The 24,217-nt window shown below is 42.2% G+C and overlaps 1 long non-coding RNA gene across 1 annotated transcript; it reads left to right on the top strand.

Moving 5' to 3' along the window:
* The first annotated feature begins 288 nt into the window (after window positions 1-288).
* Window positions 289-23,980, top strand: LOC104652802 (uncharacterized). Its single transcript, XR_746088.1, has 3 exons — window positions 289-426; window positions 4,573-4,629; window positions 23,739-23,980. It is a non-coding gene; the product is annotated as an uncharacterized LOC104652802 (long non-coding RNA).
* Window positions 23,981-24,217: the final 237 nt, after the last annotated feature.

The following is a 24,217-nucleotide window of genomic DNA, read 5'->3' as shown; positions in this document are numbered from 1 at the left end:
ACTCATTTAGTTCTCCAAATTCTACTAAAATAGTATTTTCCTTCCCATTTCACAGGTGAAGAAATTGAGGCACACGGTTATGTCACTTGCAGAAGTCACAAAGCTAGTTCATGGCAGAGCTAGAATTGGAATCCTGACTATGTAATTTCAGATCCCTAACTCTTAACCATTCTGTAGAATCAGCACCCATCTTTGAGTCAGAGTTTGAGAGGCAAATCCTTTATTGATCAAATGACTTCACCTCATTGAATTAATTTTCTTCTGCATAAAATAGGGTCACCATCTGCTTATGTAAATTGTTGCAAATGGGGCAGTATATGCACCTTTCCAGATACCTAATCATAGCTTAATCAATGCTGGTGTCTTTTTCCTTTTTCCTTCTGCAGAAAACAGCCTTCACATAGGATCTCTGAATCGAAAGAGTGGGTAAGCCATGGCAATAGCTTGCCTCAAATTGAACTTAAGGTATATTAGGCAGTGGCTTCTACTGAAGAAGTTTTCTGCTATAGCCAGCCTCTACAGTAATTGTAAATATGTTGCTCTGAGCCAAGAGTTGACAAACTTTTTCTGAAAAGGGCCACATAGTAAATATTTTAGGTTCTGTGGTCTGTACAGTCTCTGTCACAGCTACTCAACTCTGGACCTACAGTGTGAAAGCAGTTGAGACGGTATGTAAAGGAATGTGTATGGATGTGTTTCAATAAAACTTTATTTATAAAAATAGGTGGCAGGCCAGATTTAGTCTATGGACTGTTTAGCCCCTGCTCTCAGGTAAGTTGTAGAGGTTCTGCTGAAAGAATCTCTTCCAGCCCTGGAAAAAGATCCTGTAAGTTAGGAAATTGCCTAGAGGGTAAAATGAAAGAGCTTGGTGAGAATTTTTACAAGCAGTGAAAATTCTGCCGAAGTAGTCCCATGACTTTTGATATCCAGCAAGGTATAGCCTTGGCTCTATATCGGGTTTTCAATTCTGATATTGCAATTTTGAAAGTAGTTTGTAGAAACGTAAGAATTCACTCAAACAAACAAACAAACAAAATTCAATGATCTACTTTGCAGCCTTGTGACTAATCCAGAAAGTAGATTCTGTGTCTCTTTAAGAACATACCCTCCCTAGCAAGGTTCCTATAGAAAACCAACCTTTGGAAATAACACTAGGGGAAAAAAGTGTTACATGGTAAAATATGTTTAGGAAAGTTTAAATATTTTATTCTCCCTCTTGGAGATTTCTAATGGATATAAATATATTAAAAGGCTGAGAATTCCTATAGTGACAAAATTCATTAATCTTGGTAAATGAATTTTGTTACTATACTTTAGTATAGAATAAAGATCCTATTCTTTAACGTTTTGTGGTCAAGTGACTTTTACAAACTCACTTGACAGAAAACCTCAGATTAAAGTATAGGATCTGGGTTCAATGAAATGAGCATAATCATACTTATCTCCCGGGTCTGGTGTGAAGAGCAGATATGATGAAGCGTATGTGGTGCTTAGCACAGGGCCTGTGACAGACTACACAGGAACTAGGTGTTGGCTGTTACATTAGCAGCACACTTGGGAAATGCTGGTAAAGACAATACTATACAAAGATATTAATAAACTCAATTCTCATTATAATTTTCAAAAGAGTTAGTTAATGATATTCCATATCATATGATATAACAAGGGCCATAATCACTCTTTTAGAAATATTCTATTCTTGAAAGTGGAAATCCCTGAGCATGGGCTGTGTTAAAACAGGAGGTGCATGGTGACCACCTCTTTATGAGACACAGGATCCTCAGGGAGTCCTCACTGCAGCATGGGCAGGTGGTGGTCTGGAGGCTGAAGGCTGGCTGAATGGAAACAGTCAGGCCGGAAAGGGGGATGTGGATGCTGGTGGTCTCACTCTCCTCCACAGCAGGACCCTTTCGAACCCCCTCCTACAAAGGCCAGAGGCCCCAGATATTGACACATGCCTTTAAGCCCTTGGATACTTCAAAGAAAGAAGATTAGGAGCCAGTCTCAGAACCTGTTCCCTAGAGAGAAGCGTTTGTCCAAAAGTTGATATTATCGATGCGCGTGGAAGCTGAGAGGAGCATATGATTTCTTTAATAAAAGCTGGACTGTGTTTTCTGAGGCTCCTGAGTTTTTCTGCTTCCTCCTGAGCATTCTCAGGGGCTGGGACGGCCTCCTATGATCGGCACGAATGTTTGATCAGCTATGCGTCTTCTCCAGGGCAGCTCAGATGATCCGAAAGGCTTCGGATTTTGTCGTCTCCAGAGTTTTCCTTCTTAAATTCTTTGTTTCCTTCAGAATTCATTATAAACGACATAATTACATCTCTTTTTCTTCTCTGATTGAGCATATCTCTCACACATGGTGATTTGCCACTCATATGCGGGAGGAGGCTGAGTGATGTCACATGCCCCCAAAGCACTGCCTCTCATCCAAGCACTCTGCTTGCCACTGTCCCTGTCCAACTTTCACCTAGTTTGGGACACTGACAGATTCTCCACAAACTCACAAGAAAGAGAAAACTGTCTGGGTCAGCACAAAATTGAATTTCAGAAAATAGTGAAGGCCTTTGCAGAGAATGATAGTTCCTAAGAGAAGACAGACCACCAATTGGAACATTACCAAGAAAAAAAATTGGACATATATTGGTCCTAATATATATTTTATTTATATATGATTGCTATAATTACTTGCTTAGTAACAAACATTCAATGAGACCATGGCATCCCAGCTATAGTGAAAATAGAAAAGAGGATTTGATAGCAAATTATCAACTGTAACGAGAGAAATTTAAAATTAGAAGCCAGCCACGGTGGCTCACACCTGCAATCCCAGACCTTTGAGAAGCAGAGGCAGGTGGATCACCTGAGTTCAGGATTTTGAGACCAGCCTGGCCAACATGGTGAAACACCGTTTCTATTAAAAAAAAAAAAAAATTGAACCCAGGAGGCAGGGGTTGCAGTGAGCCAAGATCCAGCCACTGCACTCCAGCCTGGATGACAAGAGTGATACTCCATCTTAAAAAAGTAAAATAAAATAAAATTACAGACAGACACAAGAGAATGTGTTCATTCATTTATTCATTTACTTCACTGATATTTACTGTGTTTCTTTCATTCATTTATTTCACTGATACTTATTGTGTTTCTTCCCATGCCAAGCACTACTGTGCTAGGTATAATTATGGTGGTTGAGCAATAACAGCTTATATTTGTGGAGCACATATTATGTGTTAAGTATGATCTCATTTAATTCCATCAGATGGGAACTGATCTTTACTATTATTATTATTACAGAGAAGGAAAATATAGCTTAGTGAGGCTAAATGGCAGCCCAAAGTCAATGTAGCTAATACGCAGCAAATCTTGGGTCTGATACCAAAGCCCCCAAGTTTGGATAAAGGGTTACATTGCCACTTAAAGCAAGCAAAGTTCTTATTCTCATGGAGTTTGCATTCTAGTGGGGGAGACAGTCCATTGAAAATGGAGGCAAATGTAGACACATAAATAAGTAAGATGATTTCAAACAGCAGTAAGAGCTCCAGGAAAGAGAAAATAGAGTGACGTGCAAGGCAGAGACAAGGCAGAGGTGCGAGGAAGATCTCCCGCCCCAACTGGACACTTGTGACGGCAGAACAAGTTCTCTCTGAGCCTAGTTGTTTCATCTGAAGGCAGGAACCTGGACAAGAGGGCCCTTATGCGGCTCATTTCATCCCACAGTTACATGGGCCGCCTTTTACAACCAGTGTTCTTCCTCTGTGTTCTAACACACAGGATTTTTCCAACCCAGACAGAGCTAGACCACTAGATATGAACAGACTCAGATGCTACCTAAATAAAAAGTCACCTTTGTCCTTAAGCAGATAATCTGACAGAGGACACCCAGACATGGCAGTAAACAAATGTCCAAGTGTTTCAGGGAAAATACTAAAGCATTCAACTGGCGGGTGGTGTTACCCTCCAAGGGACATTTGGTAACATCTGGAGACTTTGGAGGTTGTCACAAACTGGGGGAAAGATGCCACTGGCATCTAGTGGGTAGAGACTAAGGAAACTGCTGAACATCATAGCATTCACAGGCAGCCCAGCCCCAAATGTCACTAGAGGGAAACCTCACGCTACAGTGAGATAGAGAGATGAGATGAGAGAGAGAGAGAGAGAGAGAGAGAGAGAGAGAGAGAGAGAGAGAGATGAGAGAGAGAGAGGAGAGAGAGAGAGAGAAAGAGAGAGAGAGAGAGAGAGAGAGAGAGAGAAAGAGAGAGAGAAAGAAACAGAACTCCATCCTCATTTCCTGGTAACTTTCTCTGCCAATTTGCCCCAAATTGATGGAGACAAGAGCTTTCAATAATTTTTTAGTAAAACTTTCCATCAAAAGTCCAACCCAAAAAGCAGGATTAGGAAGGCTTCTACATTTTAAATGATTTAACAGAGTCATCAGAGAAAGAGAGGGACTCCCTTAGAGACCAGGAGAGAGAGACAATGTCTAAATTTCTACTTGCATAAAATTGATAATACAAAACATATCTCCATTAGGTTCTTTTTTAATTGAAGCGATGCTTTCTTTCATCCCTGCCAGGAAGAAGAAAAATCATGTTTCCAGCTTGGGCTGCTGTTTCATCTGCTGGACTTACTTGTGAGCTAAGCCAAGTTTCATTAAAAATTATTGGTCTCATAACTTTTTTTGTTTTTGCTTTAAAGAGTCCCATATGGAACCAATATCATGATAGGATTGTAGCTGCACAAAGACATTGGGCATTTTGACCCCTCTCTGAATCATAGTAGATTCAAAGTATAGATCTATTTTTTTTCCTTCAAGTATTTAGTGAATATCTCTGCAAACAAGTCCCAACTTAGAAAGTTAGATTGAAAAAATGGAGAAGCAAATCTAGTCAACTCACAGAAATCTTTCTTCTCTCTTGCTCTGTCTCCAAGGGAACCTCTACACCTTCTTCCAAGGTGCCAGCCATCTCGAACTCTTGTCTGATTAAGAAATTCTCTGGTAGAACCAGAGCATCTGCCAAAGTGTAAAATATGATCACAGCCCTTGCACATGTATTTTAACAACCCAATCTTATGATAGGTTATATTTCATTGACTTGGAAGAAACACTGCATTATCTGGGAAAACAGCACAGATGTTGCCTAATAAACGTTTTGGTTTATGCATTGTATTAACCTCATGAAACATTTATGCAAATCTCACGTTAACAAAAGGTAAAAGAACCATTCTATGTTATGAGCATACAACAGGATGATCTTTGTTTTGTTTTTGTTGGTGTTGTTTTTTTTTTTTTACCTTGGTATTTTATGGGTGTGTTTGTAACTCTTGGGGTTTCTATTTAGGAAGACACAAGGGCATTGCAGATTTTCATCTCTTCTGTTTTCAGTTCTGTTATCATCTCTTCCAGCTGACTTCACATTTTATGATGCTAATGGGGGGTGTGTGGTTTTGAGTTTCTCTCCTGTCAGCTGGTCAGTGGGTCTGAGGGATATATTTAATAGAATCTGACAGCTGATGGAACTGGCCTCATTGAAAGAGGATTTGATATGTGGAGTGAATGTGGCGACCCTGAATTCGCCATAATAATGGCCATTATTATTCTGCCTCTCGCAGCCAATATAACTCTCTCTCTTGTACACACCAGTACATGTGTATAAAAGACATGACTTATGGATGGCTTCTTCCGTATACTGATCTGAGGGCCATTTAGATAGCGTGTCAAAACAGATTAACTGTCTTATCCTGCCACAAAATTAAGGGGGGAAAAAACTTTATACAACTCTGCCCAACAAATGCACTCTGTGCCTGCAAACAGAGCCAGCACAGAAGGGGCACAGATTGTCCCTGGGGTTGTTAAGAGAGTCAGGCACCCAGAAAAGCTGCAGGCTCCCCCAGTTAAGGTCCCTCCTCCAGTGAGGACTGGAGGGCACTGCCTGAGGTACAGTGGGGGTAGCTAGAGCCACAGGTAGGAACCTACCTCCTGAAAGGCGGGTGCCCTGGTTCACCGTTGTGCACGTGCCTAGGATGCTGGGGTGGGTGTCGGCCCACCTGGGCCCTGCTGAACTGGAATCTCTGTTGAAATCAACATCACAACCTGCATCCTGGCAACCTGAAACAGCCACATTCTTTGCCAAACCTGCCTGCCTACTGGTCACTAAAGTTAGCCAACACTGACCATGTGCTTGCTCCACACTAAACTTTACCTGTAGTGACCCTGTTAATTTCCCAAGAACCCTAAACTGTAGAAACTGTTGTTATTAATTATGATTATTGCCCTCATTTTACATATGAAGAAATTGAGAGAAAGACAAGCTGAATAACTGGTCTCAAGTCACAGCTGATAATTGATGGAGCCAGGATGGAATCTCAGGCCATCAGAGCCCATAGCTGTAACAGTGACAGTCCTCTTCCGCTTCTGTTTGTCCCAGCCAACAAGAAGCATGTGTGAGTGTGTGTGTGTGAAAATATGCACGTGTGAAAATTCTTAGACACAAATGTCCCCCTAGAAATTATCTGGCCACCCCCCTTAGCTGTAGCCAAATGCCCACTCAAGGAAGTTACTGACTGTGTTTTTTCCCTTGTAAACCGGCACCTCCTCCCATCCCATGGACTGGCACAAAGACCAGGGGAGAAGCTGTGTGCACCTAGCACAGCCCCAGGCCTGAGAAATTGGCCGGTAAGCGCTCACCTCTCCTGTCCTTCATTTCCAACCTCAGAAACCCACCCCTGTTTCCCACCTCCTGTCCATGAGCTGACCTCCCCGTCTTCAGCCAGGCAACACTACTGTCTGAGGTTATCATTTCAGGCAATAATATCAGAAGCAGTTGATTCCACATTCCTGAAAATAATCCTTTTATTTATCCACTGTCATCTTCTGGCCAAAAAAAAAAAAAAAAAAAAAAAAAAAAAAAAAAAAAAAAAGAAAGAGGAAAATGGCTGCAGAGACGGCCGCAGTTGAATCCAGGGTACCTGAGGAAAGCAGGTCAGATGCTAAGAGGTATCCTTGTGGCTGTCGGTGTTTAAATTACATAGAGCTAGTACTTTTCAGGTCAGAAGCATAAAACCTACTATTGATCTTGAGCAATGCGTCCAATTTTGAATGTCTGTTAAAGCCCCAGGCACTTCAATGCCACATAATCAATATTTCTTTCGTTCTTTCTTTCCTTTTTTTGTTGTAGCAAATGTATAGGTTTGTTTACCCTTCCTGCAGGCATCCAACCTGGCCTTTTATTCCTGCTCAAGTAGGACATGTAGCCTGCTGGGGACCCACTGCTCAGATCCTCCATCTGCGGGACTGCTGGGCCTGGAACTCATGAATAATGGAAGCACAGTACCCACTCCTTATAGCCCAGATGACTTTCCAAGAGTATGCCGTACCCTGAAAGTAACCAAGGGACAAGGGGCAAGTCTCAGAGAGAGATGGGGAAATGTGAGATCATATTTAGCTCAGTGTAGACCCTAAGATAAGATGGTACGTGTAATCCTGAAATTTAGAGTAGAAAAGGGCCTTGGAGATTATCTGGTGGAAACATTCCCTTTCAATTTGCAGATGGAAAAACTGGCCAAGTCTCCTTATGTCTGGGTTGTTGAAATGGCCCAGGGAATATGAACTCGGCCATATGGAATATGGGTTAAGCTTTGATCTCTGTTAAGAAGAGGGTTTCAGGTCCACCAGATGACTGTAGCAGTCTTTCTATTCCCTACTCCGAGGACAACCTGGTAAGTGGGTCAGCCAGGTAGGCTGGTGTGATTCAAAGCTACAGGGCCATGGAGTTCCTGCTTAAATACCTGGCGGCTGTGTCTACATGGTGGTTTTGAAGAAGTGTCTTCTTCTACAGGCTGCTACATAGATTTGGCCTTGAAGGATGAAGGGCACAGAGGAGTGAAACTGGTGAGGGACAGGGACGGAAGTAAGAAGACAAAATGACTAGTGGTGCAGAGACAGAAGTGAGAAGCAGCATGGTGCCCAGATGGACTTGCAGACAGTTCACATGAGCAGCGGAGCAGAGGGCGTGGGGGCAGCAAGACAGATGACATCACAGGAGCCCGTTCGTGCCCAGCACTGAGGAGTTTCCAACTCTTGGCTTTGAAGGCTTTTGAATCAGGCGATACAGTCAGTGTTACACTAGAGAAAGTTGTCTGGAGGGCAAAGGATGGATTGAAGGAAGAAAGACCGGGGTCAGGGAGCCAGAGAGTAGAGTACTCAAGAGGCCAGGCAGACCCCGATGATGGCCAAACCAGGAAAGCAGGTTGGGGGATGGGTTTCTTATATTCACAAGGAGGCTCTACAGGATTGGAGGAAGGTCTGGGTGGATATAGTGATGGGAAGATCACAGTGGCAGGCAGGGTCGCTTAAAAATTCTAGCACTACTTGTGAATTGTTGTAGTTTACTGTGTGACTTTTGATAAGTCACTTAACCTCTCTGAGCTTTAGTTTCATCGTCTATAATGTGAGAATAACATGAGGATTTGATGATTAAATGAGGTAATATATGAAACTGTCTTCCATAGTGCCCACCATATAGTAAACCTTCAATAGGTGACAGCTGATTTCTATTACATTATTGACCATGTGGAGAATGTCCAGTGAGACATGATGTGTTTTGAAATAGCATTATTTTTCTTTTGAAAAATAAAAATGCTCTGTCACCCAGGCTGGAATGCAGTGACGTGATCTTGACTCACTGCAACCTCTGCCCCCTGGGTTCAGCCGATTCTACTGCCTTAGCCTCCCTAGTAGCTGGGACTACAAGCGCACATCACCAGGCCTGGCTAGTTTTTGTATTTTTCATAGCAGTAGCATCATTTTTAACCCTGTCTTGAAATAGATTGCTGGAGTCATAAGCCATTTCCAGGAAACACGCTGGAGTTAATTCTCTAGTGCAGCAAGACGACAACAGAAACACACACCTGTCTATCTTCCAAGATTCCTCAGAAATGACCAACTGTATATAAAAATAAGAAGAATCTTATCCATACTGGATATTAGTGAAGGGTGGTATTTATAGGCCAGAAGGTCTGAGGAACATCTGTTAGATACACAGCAGATGGGCCATATTGAAGAATTCATGATTTCCAAAATGGGGAGGAGGGGTCTGTTTGATAAACATTTCCAAACTGTCTTTTCAGATCCTCATCAACAGACTTGCTGGGGTGAGAACTGGAGGTGAGAGTGGGCTAAAGCTTCTAGATCTGGTCAGTGCCATGGATAAGTGGTGCCATGGTGCCAGTGAAGGGGACACCCAGAACAGCAATTCCTTGGGATTAAACCCTGAAGCTGATTTTCATCCAGGCCTGGGTCAGGGCACAGCCCCAGCACACTGCTGGCTGCTGAGCTTTAGTAGACGTGAATTCTCATCTTCCCAGCATCCCAGCTCCTCTTACCCTAGTAATGATGTTGATTTTCAACTTGGAGTCAACCCTTTTCTTCATTCTGAGTCCACATGGTCTAGAAGGATCTCCAGGATGAAGCTATTGACCCAGGTCTGGTCAATCCAGCACAAAATGGACCTTGACACATAGATTGATTCAGGAATGGTCTTACCACCCAACATGGTCCAATCAGAATGGCTTTCGAAAGTTTAGCGGGAGTCCACAATAAGATATGACTTCACAACATAAGCATGGCTACAGTCAAATAGATAGATCAGAACAAGACTGGCAAGGAAGTGGATAAGTTGAACCCTTAGACACTGCTGGTGAGAGTGTAAAAATAGTGTAGCTGCTTTGGAAAAAAGGTAGTTCCTCAAAAGGTGAATTATATCACCCAGCAATTCCACTCCTAAGTACACACCCTCGAGAAATGAAACCAAATGTTCACATAATGCACACAAATGTTTCCAGCAGGACTGTAACAGACAAAAGGTGAAAATAAGCCAAGTATCTTTAGACTAATGAACATATAAACAAAATATGATGCATCCATACAATGGAGTATTATTCAGCCACAAAAAGAAACAAGATTCAGACACGTGCTGCAACGTAACTGAACCTCTCAAACATTGTGCCAAGTGAAAGAAGTTCATCGTAAAAGACCACCTATTGTGTGAAATGTTCGGGAAAGGCAGATCCATAGAGACAGAGAGTAGATTCGTGGTTGCCTAGGGCTGGGGGAGAGGGGCATAGGGAGTGACTGCTAATGGGAATGGGGTTTCTTTCAGAGGTAATGAAAATGTTTTAAAATTCATTGTGCCGATGGTTGTGTAATTCCATGAATATATTAAAACCACTAAATTTTACTTTAAGTGGGTGAATTGTATGGTATGTGAATTACATCTCAATAAGGCTGTTATTAATTTAAAAAAAAATGTTTAATGGAAACCAAGGGAAAGATCCAAGCTCTACGCTGTTGGAATTGAGCTGGTGGGGAGGAGAAGGAGAAGGGGAGGGGAGGGGGAGGGGGGAGGGGGAGGCTGGGGCTGTTATAGCCACTGTATCACCCAGAAGTTTTAGGGGCCACTACAGTGAGCCTGAGAATCAATTTCATATAGCAGAAAGCACACGGAAGTGATTTGTACTTTAAATTTGTACTTGAAATTCAGCTCTACTTGAAACTAGAACTATTCCTGGTTTCCCTTCCTCAGTTAACTCCCTCTAAGGTGGGCTTTGTGTTTGCAATAGAAAGACCCCCCCAATGCAAATAGCAAACACAGAAAAGGAACCTTGAGCAGGGAGTCTAAACTTCCTGCCACCACTCCCGTCCACGCTGACCCCTTACCCCGGCCTCTTCCAGCTCCCTCTTCTTTCTTCAGCTTCTAGATCTTCCAATCAGCCAAACGGAACTCCATCCAATTTAATCCATTCCCTTCTCCCATCATCCTGGCCTAAATCATTCACACAGGGACCCACACAATCACTGACAGAACTCCTAGCAATGGGTTAAAGCAATCAAAGAAAAATCGCAGGCGTATGAGAAGACAGAACTGCTCCGACAAGGGGACCGCAAGTGCCTCCCAGCTGAATTGAGTTACTGTGGGAAGCTAGAGAAAAGTTTCCAAGTCTGTTAATTCAACTTGTCAGAAGGAATCAAGAAGAAACTGTGGCTTCCATTTCCAAAGAGCGATTAAAGTTTATCTGTTTAATTCCCTTGCCTCTCCAAACCTTATTATGGCAAATTAAAAAACAAAAACAAAAACAAAGAAAGAAAAAAACCTCTGTAAGCCATGGATAACCTAGAAACTTGAGTACTTTCCTTTAAGGATGTGATGGAGAAGGAAAGTGGCTGAAGGAAGGCCGCCTTCTCACGCAGACACGGCAGGGGCCCCTGCAGAAGTGGAGGGGACTCCCCAACGCTGCAAAAGCCCCTCCTCGTTGGGTTCATGCTATTTACTAGAGTGGACCTCAGGGTAATTGGTATGGGGCAAATTAAAAAACTTTAGGAATTGTCCCATTGCCCCGATAGAAAACAGCCAAGAGCACCACTCACATCAGGCTTCATGTGGTGTAAGTAGTGTGCGAAGAAAGAAACAGCTATTGCTGAGGAGACTCAATGAAAGCAAGGATTTGGTGCCCTGATTTGGGGCTGTTAGTACAGTCATGGCAGATAAGTACATGTTCCGGACAACAATAAATCTTCCTGCCATATTGATGCAGGACAGGCAAGCCCCCAAATTGAGGCTTAGCCAAGGAGGGTTCTTGGCCTCCCCCAGGAAAGAATTCAAGGGCAAGCCGGTGGTGTTAAACAGCCACTTCTATTGAAGCAGCAGACAGGCCAGGGCTGCCCTATAAGCGATGTGCCCAGAGTTTGCAGCTTAGAAGCACTGCTGCACTCACAGTTTTATTATATGCAATTTTATATTATATACAGTTTTAATTATATGCAAAATAAGGGGCGGTCCATGCAGAAATTTGTAGAACTTCTGGGTTGTCAGGTGTTGCCATGGAAGACGGAGGTAACTTCTGGGTGTTGCCATGGCACTGATAAACTGACATGGCACACTGAGGGGTGTGTCTTATGGGGAGGTGCTTCTGCCCTGACCTGTTTTAGCTAATCCTCAGTTAGGTCTGGGGTCCAAGCTCCACCTCCAAGTCAAGTTCTGCCTCCTACCTCAATAGGAAAACAAATGGAGCTCTCACTGGAAAGGCTAGGTGAGGACGACCAGGAGAGGGTCCCGAGCAGTGGAGTGCACAAATCTCAGAGCCCTGCAGATGACTGCGGATGCTGCTGCCCTGATTCCTGCACAGGGTGAAAAGAAACCTCCAGGAAATGGTACATTTTCCTGCTGCACGTTGACATTCCCACTCACGCACTTTCTGTTCCTCATAGTCAACTGAACCTCCAAAGTAGAAAAATACCTACAGAATAGAGAAAGAAGTCCTTTCCCTCCTGTGAGTAACTTATTTAAATAAGTTTCTAATAGAATCATTCTCAAGTTGTAACAATGGATCAACAGTTTTCTCTCTGCCAATAGGTACAATAAAAGAAAATTTAACAGAGATAGGAAAAGGTTCTGTGATTTAAGAAACAGAGCTTATTTTGAGAAATCAAAACAAACACTCTCTTATGATGTAAAACTGTACCAAAAAACAAGGGTAAAAATGATCTCTAATATTGGTATTTCCCTTAAGATTAGAGATATTGTTTCTTTTAATGGAAATCCCTGAAATCCAGAAAGAAAGTTTCCCAGTGAAAAGCATAATCAAAAATCTGAAGACAACAGGTGCTGGAGAGAATGTGGAGAAATAGGAACACTTTTACACTGTTGGTGGGAGTGTAAATTAGTTCAACCATTGTGGAAGACAGTGTGGTGATTCCTCAATGACCTAGAAATAGAAATTCCATTTGGCCCAGCAATCCCATTACTGGGTATATATCCAAAGGATTAGAAATTGTTCTACTATAGGGACACATGCACACGAATTTTCATTGCAGCACTGTTTGCAATAGCAAAGACCTGGAACCAACCCAAATGCCCATCGATGATAGACTGGACAAGGAAAATGTGGCACATATACACCATGGAATACTATGCAGCCATAAAAAACAATGAGTTTGTGTCCTTTGTAGGGACATGGATGAACCTGGAAACCATCATTCTCAGCACACTGACACAAAAACAGAAAAATCAACCACCACATGTTCTTACTCATAGGTGGGTGTTGAACAATGAGAACACATGGACACAGGGAAGGGAGCATCACACACTGGAGTATGTTGGGGGGAAATAGGGGAGGGACAGCGTGGGGGTGGGGAGTTGGGTAGAGATAGCATGGGGAGAAATGCCACATATACGTGATGGGGAGGAAGGCAGCAAATCACACTGCCATGTGTGTACTTATGCAACAATCTTGCATGTTCTTCAAATGTACCCCAAAACGTAAAATGCAATTAAAAAAAAGAAAAGCATAATCATGGAAATTTGCTAGTGCTATGAAGGCAATACAAAGCAGATTGAATGGAACAGAAAGCAGAATCTGTGAATTTAGAAGTGAGCTCAAGAAATCCTCCCAGAATCAGTGAAAACAAGACAAGAAATGGAGAAAATGCGAACAGAGAGAGAGAAAGAAAAAGGAGAGAGGAAGCTAGAAAGGAAGCTAGGTGTAAAGATCAACTCGCTATGTAAGATTTTAAATGGTGGCAACAGAGTGAATGAAAGAGAAACAATAACTCAAGATATGACAGAAAATTTCCCCGAGCTGAAGCAAAACTTGTGTCTGTAGAATCTAGAGGCAAACTGCCCCAGAATGCCGTTTTCCTGCTTTTGTAAATAAAGTTTTATTGGAACATAGCCATACCTGCTCATTTATGCTTTGTTTCTGGTGGGTTTCCTGCTACAACAGCGGAATTGCATGCTCGCCACTATAGACCCTATGACCCGCTTAGAAAGCCATATGGTCTTCTAAGAAAAGATTTTCTGTCCCCTCTAAGCATTCTTTGATACAAAGATGGCTAAACTGTTTGCATTTCAAGAACAAAAAATGTAAAATCCTATAATCATTTAGTCCCCTGGGGTGGGGGTAGAAACACCCAAACTACCTACGAAAGAAGAAATAGCACTGGGTCATACTTCTTAGCAAATTCTAAGATAAAATGTTATCAAAATCCAAAGACTTTCAAAGGATTGAGATTGGTAACTAAGCCTACATGGAGCCAAGGTACCATTCTTGTATATTCGTAACTGTTTTTGTGCTCCTGCTCCTCGAGTGGTGTGTGCAATCCCAGTCATAGCCCTCTCAAAGTGTGTGGGTAATCTTATGGGGACGGAGTCACAAGCAACATTTGTTGTGACTGTTATGCCTTGAAAACAAAAATCATCGAAGAAATGCTCCAGGTGGCTGAAAAATGAAGCAAAATAAATAATTCAGATGTGAGGAAAAGCAATATAAAAGAAACATTGCTTAATAGAGAACCAAAAAATTTAAAGTTAACTTCTCAATACTTGCAGTTAACATTATTATGAAACAATTCAACTGTCAAAAAATAATTCTTGAAAGAGATGATACCCAATGTAAAAATGTATTAATTATAATATTCTTATTCTAAAAGCCAGATGGGGCTGGAAAAGGAATTGGTGATGCTAGTACTGGTAATTATAGCTTCCATTTTTAGAAGTTACTATGTATTAAGCACAAAAATAATGCTGATATAGATATTGTTTTTCATAAATCTTTGTACACATATTTAATGTTAATTCCTTAACAAATTCTTAGAAGGTGAATGCTGGGTCTGAGCATTTTAAAATCTTTTAACATAATGGAATTTGAACTCTCAATAGACATATGTAAGTGTTCATTTCTCTGTACTCTTGCCAATGATAATTATAATCATTTTAACAGTTATAATAGTGAATATAATGTTGGAAAAAGTATGGAAGTTTGAAATCTTTTTTACAAACGAGATAATTAAGGTTATTTGATATAGTACTATAACTTTCACTCGTGTTCTGATATACTTCTCCAACAGAAGAGACCACCACTCTATTTAGTTTCATTTTTCATGAAGGTACTAGATGGCATGTTTTTCTATCATATAAATAACAATTTTTCAAAATTTGATATGGAGTCTCATTCTGTCACCCAAGCTGGAGTACAGTGGACAATCTCGGCTCACTGCAACCTCCACCTCCCTGGATTCAAGCTATTCTCCTGCCTCAGCCTCCTGAGTAGCTGGGATTACAGGCACCTGCCACCATGCTCCATTCATTTTTGTATTTTTAGTAGAGACTGGGTTTTGCCATGTTGGCCAGGCTTATCTCGAACTCCTGACCTCAGGTGATACACCCGCCTTGGCCTTCCAAAGTTCTAGGATCACAGGCGTGAGCCACCATGTCCAGTCATAAATGACAATTTTAAGGGGACACAAAATTTTTTATTTGGAGACAACATTTATGAGAATTGAGGGCCATTAAATAACTTATAGCAAGTCCCCAAAATGAGATTCTCTGCATCCATTAAAAGTCATATTCACAAAAACTATTAGAGGTGTAAGAAGCTTCTGGAAATATAATGCTGAGTGAAAATAGTAGATATCATACAATCCCAATTCTAAGGTTAAAAAGTATATGCTATGTACAAATCAGAAGATAAGCCAGACATTAACAAAGATGGTCTCTAAGAGATGACAATCCAGAAAGCAGAGTTTCGTCTTTATTCTCTTCCGTATTTTCTAAGTTTTTTACTTAAACATTTTAATACATAGGAAAAAACAGATAACTTGTAAGTAAGCTAGACATTTTTATCTGTTTCCCTGGCAACTAGAGCAGTATCTGCCTCTCAGTAGACAATTCCGTCAATGTCCACTGAATGCAAGAATGAGTGAGTAAATGAGTAAAAGACTGTGTTTCCCCTAGGCAGAATTCCCTTTCCTGGGCATCTTGTGATCTGGTTTCTGCAGGCCTGGAATCCTGCTCCTATCTGCTTGCTTCCCACTGCCAGCTGCCCAGCTGCTTTGACCCGCACCCATCTCCCTGCCTGGGTCTCTGCAGCATCCTCATAGTCGGGGCCTCCTCCAGGTTACCTGCTCCATCTGCTAGGCCTGGGCCCCAGATCTCCCTCACTGAGGTCTACCAAGTTGGTCTTGACTTTGCCAGTTCTTCTTCTTTCTGAGCTAGAAAACTCCATTGGAGAAACTTCTTGGTCAAGGACATGACACTTGGGGAAACGGATTCAGTCAGTCAGTAAAGCTGATGTCACCTAGATAACACCAGGATTACATGAAGCTCTCCTCCCCAGCTGACTGTTTTCCTTGCATGGAATGTTAATTTGTAAAAATCATGAATAGATTTGTAGACTAAACTGGCCCTTAAGAACAGAGCTATGAACACCAATGTGATGTAATGGCTGGTTCTATTCTGATTTGTCAGTGACAATGCTTTACCAGTACTCAAAATGACTCAGATATCACTCCTGCTTACATGGGAGTTTGAGTGAGGAAGAGACTGTTGGACTGTTTGCTCTAGTTGAATGAGACTTAGCAGGTTGGTATAACACATTTTGTCCTATCAAAAATAGCGGAGATTACATAAGCATAACCTCTCCCCAGAGCAAATATGCATTTGAGAAGCAGTGAAACATACATAATTATAGATGTAAAACACTAAAAATAGGCGCTGTGCCACACACAGGCAGCTGAGAGCGTGGCACTCGAATGCAATGCTGCCACGTATGGCAATATTAATAGGAGCTGTGGCACCATCCCAGGTGGCTCAGTGAGGCGATGTAGGGCTATTACAGACAGGAAAAGACAGAGAGATATAAAATGTTTCTGTGCAAAGAAGGTTGCTGCTTATTTGAGCCTGTCAAATCCTGTTCCAGCTGACTGTGGTCTTCTCCCAGGGGACAGGAAATAAGAAGACATCAAACAACCATGATTGTTACATTGTTACCTCTTATTGTATTCTTATTATAACTAGTCAGTATGAATAATAATAGCAGCTTGTGCTTAAAAGCGTGTGCTGTATTCTTCAAGGGATTTTCACCTCTACAGTAATTTAATTCAACCAGTCTATATTGAGGACTGTTTCAAGTAGCCTCTGCTATGTAACACAATATCCCTGCAAAACATGATGACTTAAATCAACCAGAATTGCTTACAATTCTGTAAGTTGGCTGTGTAATTTTCTGCTTGTGTCAGCTGGAAGGTCCCCAGATGAACTCAGGCACATGTCTAGCAGCTGTGCTGGGACACTTGATTGGACACCCTGATGCTCTTTCCTGGGAGAAGGCTAGACCAGTTTCCTGATCTGTGGTCTCTGGTGCTTCAGGAAGTCACCGGTGAAAGTTGCATTGTCCCTTAAGGTTTAGTTGCATGATGTCACCTCTACTGCATTCTTCTGGCCAGCGCCACTCACAGGGTCAGCCCATATTCAGGGATGGGAAAATAAACTTCACCTCAAAATTTTCAGCTGCAAAATTTTGAGGACATATTTAATTTAAGACAAAAGGGCTGAATGCTGGGAAGATGGCCGCCTAAGAACAGCTCAGGACTTCAGCTCCCAGTGAAAGTGCAGAGGCTGAGTGGACGCCGCATTTCCAGACGAACTCTTATTGCCCACAGACCAGGAGATACCCAGGCAGAGGGGTCGCCAGCGTTGCAGTCCCAGCCGGTGCAGCTGTTTTGGCCCCCGCGGGGCTGATTGTGCCCGCGCGGCTGCTGTGACCACTCCCTGTTGCTGCGGTTCTCCGTACAAAAGCCACTGGTCTGGGAGCCCTCTTAGCTGGCGAGCAGAGCCCTGAGATGGCAGAGTTGCCCATTCATCTGAAACAGCGAGTCAGGCCAGGAGATTCCTAGGCAAAAAATCCTCCAGGAGCCGACGCCGCAGTTCGAGCCGACTCCGTGAGTCGCAGCACGGGAGATCCCGGCGCCTTTTCAACAAGAGACCGGAACGCGGGGTCGTTCAACTTAAAAGAAAAGACTCTGAGTCAGGGAGCCAGGTGATCAGGCTCGGTTGGTCCCACCCCTCCACCCCCAACAACAACGAAAACAAAAACAGTAATTGGAAACCCTCTGGGTTGAGCCCTTCAAACCAAGCACAGCTGAACCGGGATGGTCCGGCTCCATGGGGGAGGGGCTTCCGCCATTACTGAGACTCTCCACCGCTACGGAGGCAGGCTGCCGTTGCCGAGGCAACCCGCCATTGCCGAGGCAACCTGCCACAACAGAGAGAGTCCGCCATAACAGAGGCGGGGCCACCATTGCCCAGACAGTTCTAACTATGCCCATATAAAAAGGACTACAGGGAATAGCTCAGGGCAGCTGGGCGGAGCCCACAGCAGCTCAGCAAAGCCCCTGTGGGCAGGCAGTGGCTAGGCCTGCTGCTAGCTGGGCGGGTCAGACCTGAAAGAAAAATCAAAAAAGGCAGTAGTGCAACGGAAACTCATAAAGCTCCAACTCCCTGGGACAGAGACAGACAACAGGTGGATAAACCCACAAAAATGGGAAGAAAACAGCGCAAAAAGGATGGAAACTCCCGAAACCAGAACACCTCTCCTCCTAAAAGGGATCACAACTCCTCACCAGCAAGGGAACCAGACCGGATGGAGAAGGAGGGTGATGAAATGACAGAATCAGACTTCAGAAGGTGGGTAATAAGAAACTACAGTGAGCTAAAAGAACATGTTCTAACCGAACGCAAAGAAAATAGGAACCTTGAAAAAAGATTGGACGAACTGCTGACGAGAATGGACAGCATAGAGAGGAGTATAAGTGAATTGATGGAGCTGAAAAACGCAACACGAGAACTTCGTGAAGCATGCACAAGCTTCAACAGCCGAACTGACCAAGCAGAAGAAAGGATATCAGAGGTCGAAGATCAACTCAATGAAATAAAAAGAGAAGGCAAGAACAGAGAAAAAAGCTCAAAAAGGAATGAACAAAATCTTCAAGAAATGTGGGACTATGTGAAAAGACCTAATCTACGTCTGATAGGTGTACCTGAATGTGATGAAGAGAATGAATCCAAGCTGGAAAATACTCTTCAGGATATTATCCAGGAAAACTTCCCCAACGTAGCAAGGCAGACCAATATTCAAATCCAGGAAATACAGAGAACACCACAAAGATATTCCTCAAGAAGAGCAACCCCAAGGCACATAATCGTCAGGTTCACCAGGGTTGAAATGAAAGAGAAAATGCTAAGGGCAGCCAGAGAGAAAGGTCGGGTTACCCACAAAGGGAAACCCATTAGACTCACAGCAGATCTCTCAGCAGAAACCCTACAAGCCAGAAGAGACTGGGGGCCAATATTCAACATCCTTAAAGAAAAGAACTTTCAACCCAGAATCTCCTATCCAGCCAAACTAAGCTTCATAAGTGAAGGAAAAATAAAATCCTTTGTGAACAAGCAAGCACTTAGAGATTTCATCACCACCAAACCTGCCCTACAAGAACTCCTAAAAGAGGCTCTACACATATAAAGGAACAACCAGTACCAGCCACTCCAAAAACACACCAAATGGTAAAAGAGCATCAACACAATCAATAAGCTGCATCAACTAACCAACAAAACAGCCAGGTAGCATCAAAATGACAGCATCAAACTCACACGTAACAATACTATCCCTAAATGTCAATGGACTAAATGCCCCAATCAAAAGACACAGACTGGCAAATTGGATAAAAAGCCAAAACCCATCAGTGTGCTGTATCCAGGAAACCCATCTTACATGCAAGGATACACAAAGGCTCAAAATAAAGGGATGGAGGAAGATCTACCAAGCAAATGGAGAGCAAAAAAAGGCAGGACTTGCAATTCTCATCTCTGATAAAATAGACTTTAAAGCAACAAAGATCAAAAGAGACAAAGAAGGACATTACATAATGGTAAAAGGATCACTGCAACAAGAAGAGCTAACGGTCCTAAATATATACGCACCCAATACAGGAGCTCCCAGATACATAAGGCAAGTTCTTAATGACTTACAAAGAGACTTAGACTCCCACACAATAATAGTGGGAGACTTTAACAACCCATTGTCAATATTAGACAGATCAACCAGACAGAAAATCAACAAGGATATCCAGGACCTGAATACAGACCTGGAACAAGCAAACCTAATAGACATTTACAGAACTCTCCACCCCAAATCCACAGAATATACATTCTTCTCAGCACCACATCACACCTACTCTAAAATTGACCACATAATTGGCAATAAATCACTCCTCAGCAAATGCAAAAGAACAGAAATTATAACAAACAGTCTCTCAGACCACAGTGCAATCGAGTTAGAACTCAGAATGCAGAAACTAACTCAGAACCGCACAGCTTCATGGAAACTGAACAACTTGCTCTTGAATGTTGGCTGGATAAACAATGAAACGAAGGCAGAAATAAAGATGTTCTTCGAAACCAATGAGAATGAAGACACAACATACCAGAATCTCTGGGACACATTTAAAGTAGTCCCTAGAGGAAAATATATAGCAATGAGTGCCCACATGAGAAGAAAGGAGAGATCTAAAATTGACACCCTATCATCAAAATTGAAAGAGCTAGAGGAGCAAGATCAAAAAAACTCAAAACCTAGCAGAAGACAGGAAATATCTAAGATCAGAGCAGAACTGAAGGAAATAGAGACACAAAAAACTCTTCAAAAAATCAATTAATCCAGGAGCTGGTTTTTTGAAAAGATCAACAAAATAGACAGACCACTAGACAGATTAATAAAAAAGAAAAGAGAGAATAACCAAATTGATGCAATAAAAAACGATAAAGGGGATATCGCCACAGATTCCACAGAAATCCAAACCATCATCAGAGATTATTACAAACAACTCTATGCACATAAACTAGTAAACCTGGAAGAAATGGATAAATTCCTGGACACCTGCATCCTCCCAAGCCTAAACCTGGAAGAAACCAAAACCCTGAATAGACCAATAACATGGTCTGAAGTCGAAGCAGCAATAAAGAGCCTACCACCCAAAAAAAGCCCAGGTCCAGATGGGTTCACAGCTGAATTCTACCAGACATACAAAGAGGAGCTGATACCATTCCTTCTGAAACTATTCCAGACAATCCAAAAAGAGGGAATCCTTCCCAAATCATTCTACGAGACAAACATCATCCTGATACCAAAACCCGGCAGAGACTCAACAAGAAAAGAAAATCTCAGGCCAATATCCATGATGAACATAGATGCAAAAATCTTCAATAAAATACTGGCAAACCGATTGCAACAGCATATCAAAAAGCTCATCCACCATGATCAAGTAGGATTCATCCCGGGGATGCAAGGCTGCTTCAACATACGCAAGTCCATAAACGTAATTCACCACATAAACAGAACCAAAGACAAAAACCACATGATTATCTCAATTGATGCAGAGAAGGCTTTTGACAAAATTCAACAACCCTTTATGCTAAAAACCCTCAATAAACTAGGTATTGATGGAACGTATCTCAAAACAATAAAAGCTATTTATGGCAAACCAACAGCCAATATCATACTGAATGGGCAAAAACTGGAAGCATTCCCTTTGAAATCTGGCACTAGACAAGGATGCCCTCTCTCACCACTCCTATTCAATATAGTACTGGAAGTTCTAGCCAGAGCAATCAGGCAAGAAAAAGAAATAAAGGGTATCCAAATTGGAAAGGAGGAAATCAAATGGTCTCTATTTGCAAATGACATGATTGCATATCTGGAAGACCCCATCATCTCAGCCCAAAATCTCCTGAAACTGATAAACAACTTCAGCAAAGTCTCAGCATACAAAATCAACGTGCAAAAATCACAAGCATTCCTATACACCAGTAATAGACTTCAAGAGAGCCAAATCAAGAACGAACTGCCATTCACAATTGCTACAAAGAGAATAAAGTACCTAGGAATACAACTAACAAGGAACGTAAAGGACCTCTTCAAGGAGAATTACACGCCATTGCTCAACAAAACAAGAGAGGATAAAAACAGATGGAGAAACATTCCACGTTCATGGTTAGGAAGAATCAACATCGTGAAAATGGCCATACTGCCCAAAGTAATTTACAGATTCAACGCTATTCCCATCAAGCTACCAATGACCTTCTTCACAGAACTGGAAAAAAACATTTTAAACTTCATATGGAACCAAAAGAGAGCCCACATAGCCAAGTCAATTCTAAGCAAAAAGAACAAAGCAGGAGGCACCACACTACCGGACTTCAAACTATACTACAAGGCTACAGTAATCAAAACAGCATGGTACTGGTACCAAAACAGAGATATAGACCAATGGAACAGAACAGAGGCCTCAGAGGAAATACAACATACCCACAACCATCTGATCTTCGACAAACCTGACAAAAACAAGCAATGGGGAAAGGACTCCCTGTTTAATAAATGGTGTTGGGAAAACTGGCTAGCCATGTGCAGAAAGCAGAAACAGGACCCCTTCCTGACACCTTACGCCAAAATTAACTCCAGATGGATTAAAGACTTAAACATCAGACCTAACACCATAAAAACCTTAGAAGAAAATCTAGGCAAAACCATTCAGGACATAGGTGTAGGCAAGGACTTCATGACCAAAAAGCCAAAAGCAATGGCAACAAAAGCCAAAATAGACAAATGGGACCTAATCAAACTCCACAGCTTCTGCACGGCAAAAGAAACAGTCAGTAGATTGAATCGGCAACCAACAGAATGGGAAAAAAATTTTGCAGCCTACCCATCTGACAAGGGGCTGATATCCAGAATTTACAAAGAACTAAAGCAGATCTACAAGAAAAAAACAAACAAGCCCATTCAAAAATGGGCAAAGGATATGAACAGATACTTTACAAAAGAAGACATACAGGAGGCCAACAAACATATGAAAAAATGCTCATCATCACTGGTCATCAGAGAAATGCAAATCAAAACCACATTGAGATACCATCTCACACCAGTTAGAATGGTGATCATTAAAAAATCGGGAAACAACAGATGCTGGAGAGGATGTGGAGAAATAGGAACACTTTTACACTGTTGGTGGGAATGTAAATTAATTCAACTATTGTGGAAGACAGTGTGACAATTCCTCAAGGACCTAAAAATAGAAATCCCATTTGACCCAGCAATCCCATTACTGGGTATATATCCAAAGGATTATAAATCATTCTACTACAAGGACACGTGCACATGAATGTTCATTGCAGCAATAGCAAATGTTCATTGTTTACAATAGCAAAGACCTGGAACCAACCCAAATGCCCAACGATGATAGACTGGATAGGGAAAATGTGGTACATATACACCATGGAATATTATGCAGCCATCAAAAACGATGAGTTCACGTCCTTTGTAGGGACATGGATGAACCTGGAAACCATCATTCTCAGCAAACTGACACAAGAGCAGAAAATCAAACACCGTATATTCTCACTCATAGGCGGGTGTTGAACAATGAGAACACATGGACACAGGGAGGGGAGCACTACACACTGGGGTCCGTTGGGGGGAAATGGGGGAGGGGCGGGGGGTGGGGAGGTGGGAAGAGATAGCATGGGGAGAAATGACAGATACAGGTGAGGGGAAGGAAGGCAGCAAACCACACTGCCATGTGTGTACCTATGCAACAATCTTGCATGTTCATCACATGTACCCCAAAACCTAAAATGCAATAAAATAAATAAATAAATAAATAAATAAATAAATAAATAAAATAGCCAGGCACCATATGATTAGGAGCTGTGTACACCATCCTAAGCAGTGTGGACTTTATCATGAGGTCACTGAAAGAGCCATTAAAGAGTTTCAAATAGCAACAACAACAACAACAAAAAAGACAAAAGGGCTGAGCTAGAGACTGACTTACATCATCTCGTTTAATTCTCACAGGAACCCTGAATGCAAAGGATTGCTATGCACACGTTTTGGATACAGAAACTGAGGCTCAGAGTGGTTAAACAACTTTCCTAAAGCCACACAGCTAGAGAGATGATCTGAACTGAAGATTCTTTCACATCAAAGCTCATTTCTTTCCCTAAATGGCAGCATTCCCTTCTGACTTATTAATTTGATTTCTGCCCTCCCCTCATGTAAGTTAATTAAAAGAATGTGAGAACCTTTTAGAAAATATCCAGGGTGGAGGGAGCGAGGGAATCCAAGATGGCTGAATAGGAACAGCTCTGGAGTGCAGTCTCCAGTGAGAACAATGCAGAGGGTGAGTGATCACTGCATTTCCAAAAGAGTTATTACTGCCCACAGACCAGGAGATTACCAGGCTGAAAAGTGCTGTGAGTTTCCAGCACAGCTGTTTCAGCCAGTGCAGTGGGTCTCCACACAAAAACTCACACAAATCGGGGCAGGCATTTCAA

The sequence above is a fragment of the Saimiri boliviensis genome, chromosome 1 (genome assembly GCF_048565385.1).
Source record: "Saimiri boliviensis isolate mSaiBol1 chromosome 1, mSaiBol1.pri, whole genome shotgun sequence".
Lineage (NCBI taxonomy): Eukaryota > Metazoa > Chordata > Mammalia > Primates > Cebidae > Saimiri > Saimiri boliviensis.
This window is presented reverse-complemented; position numbering and strand designations above follow the sequence as displayed.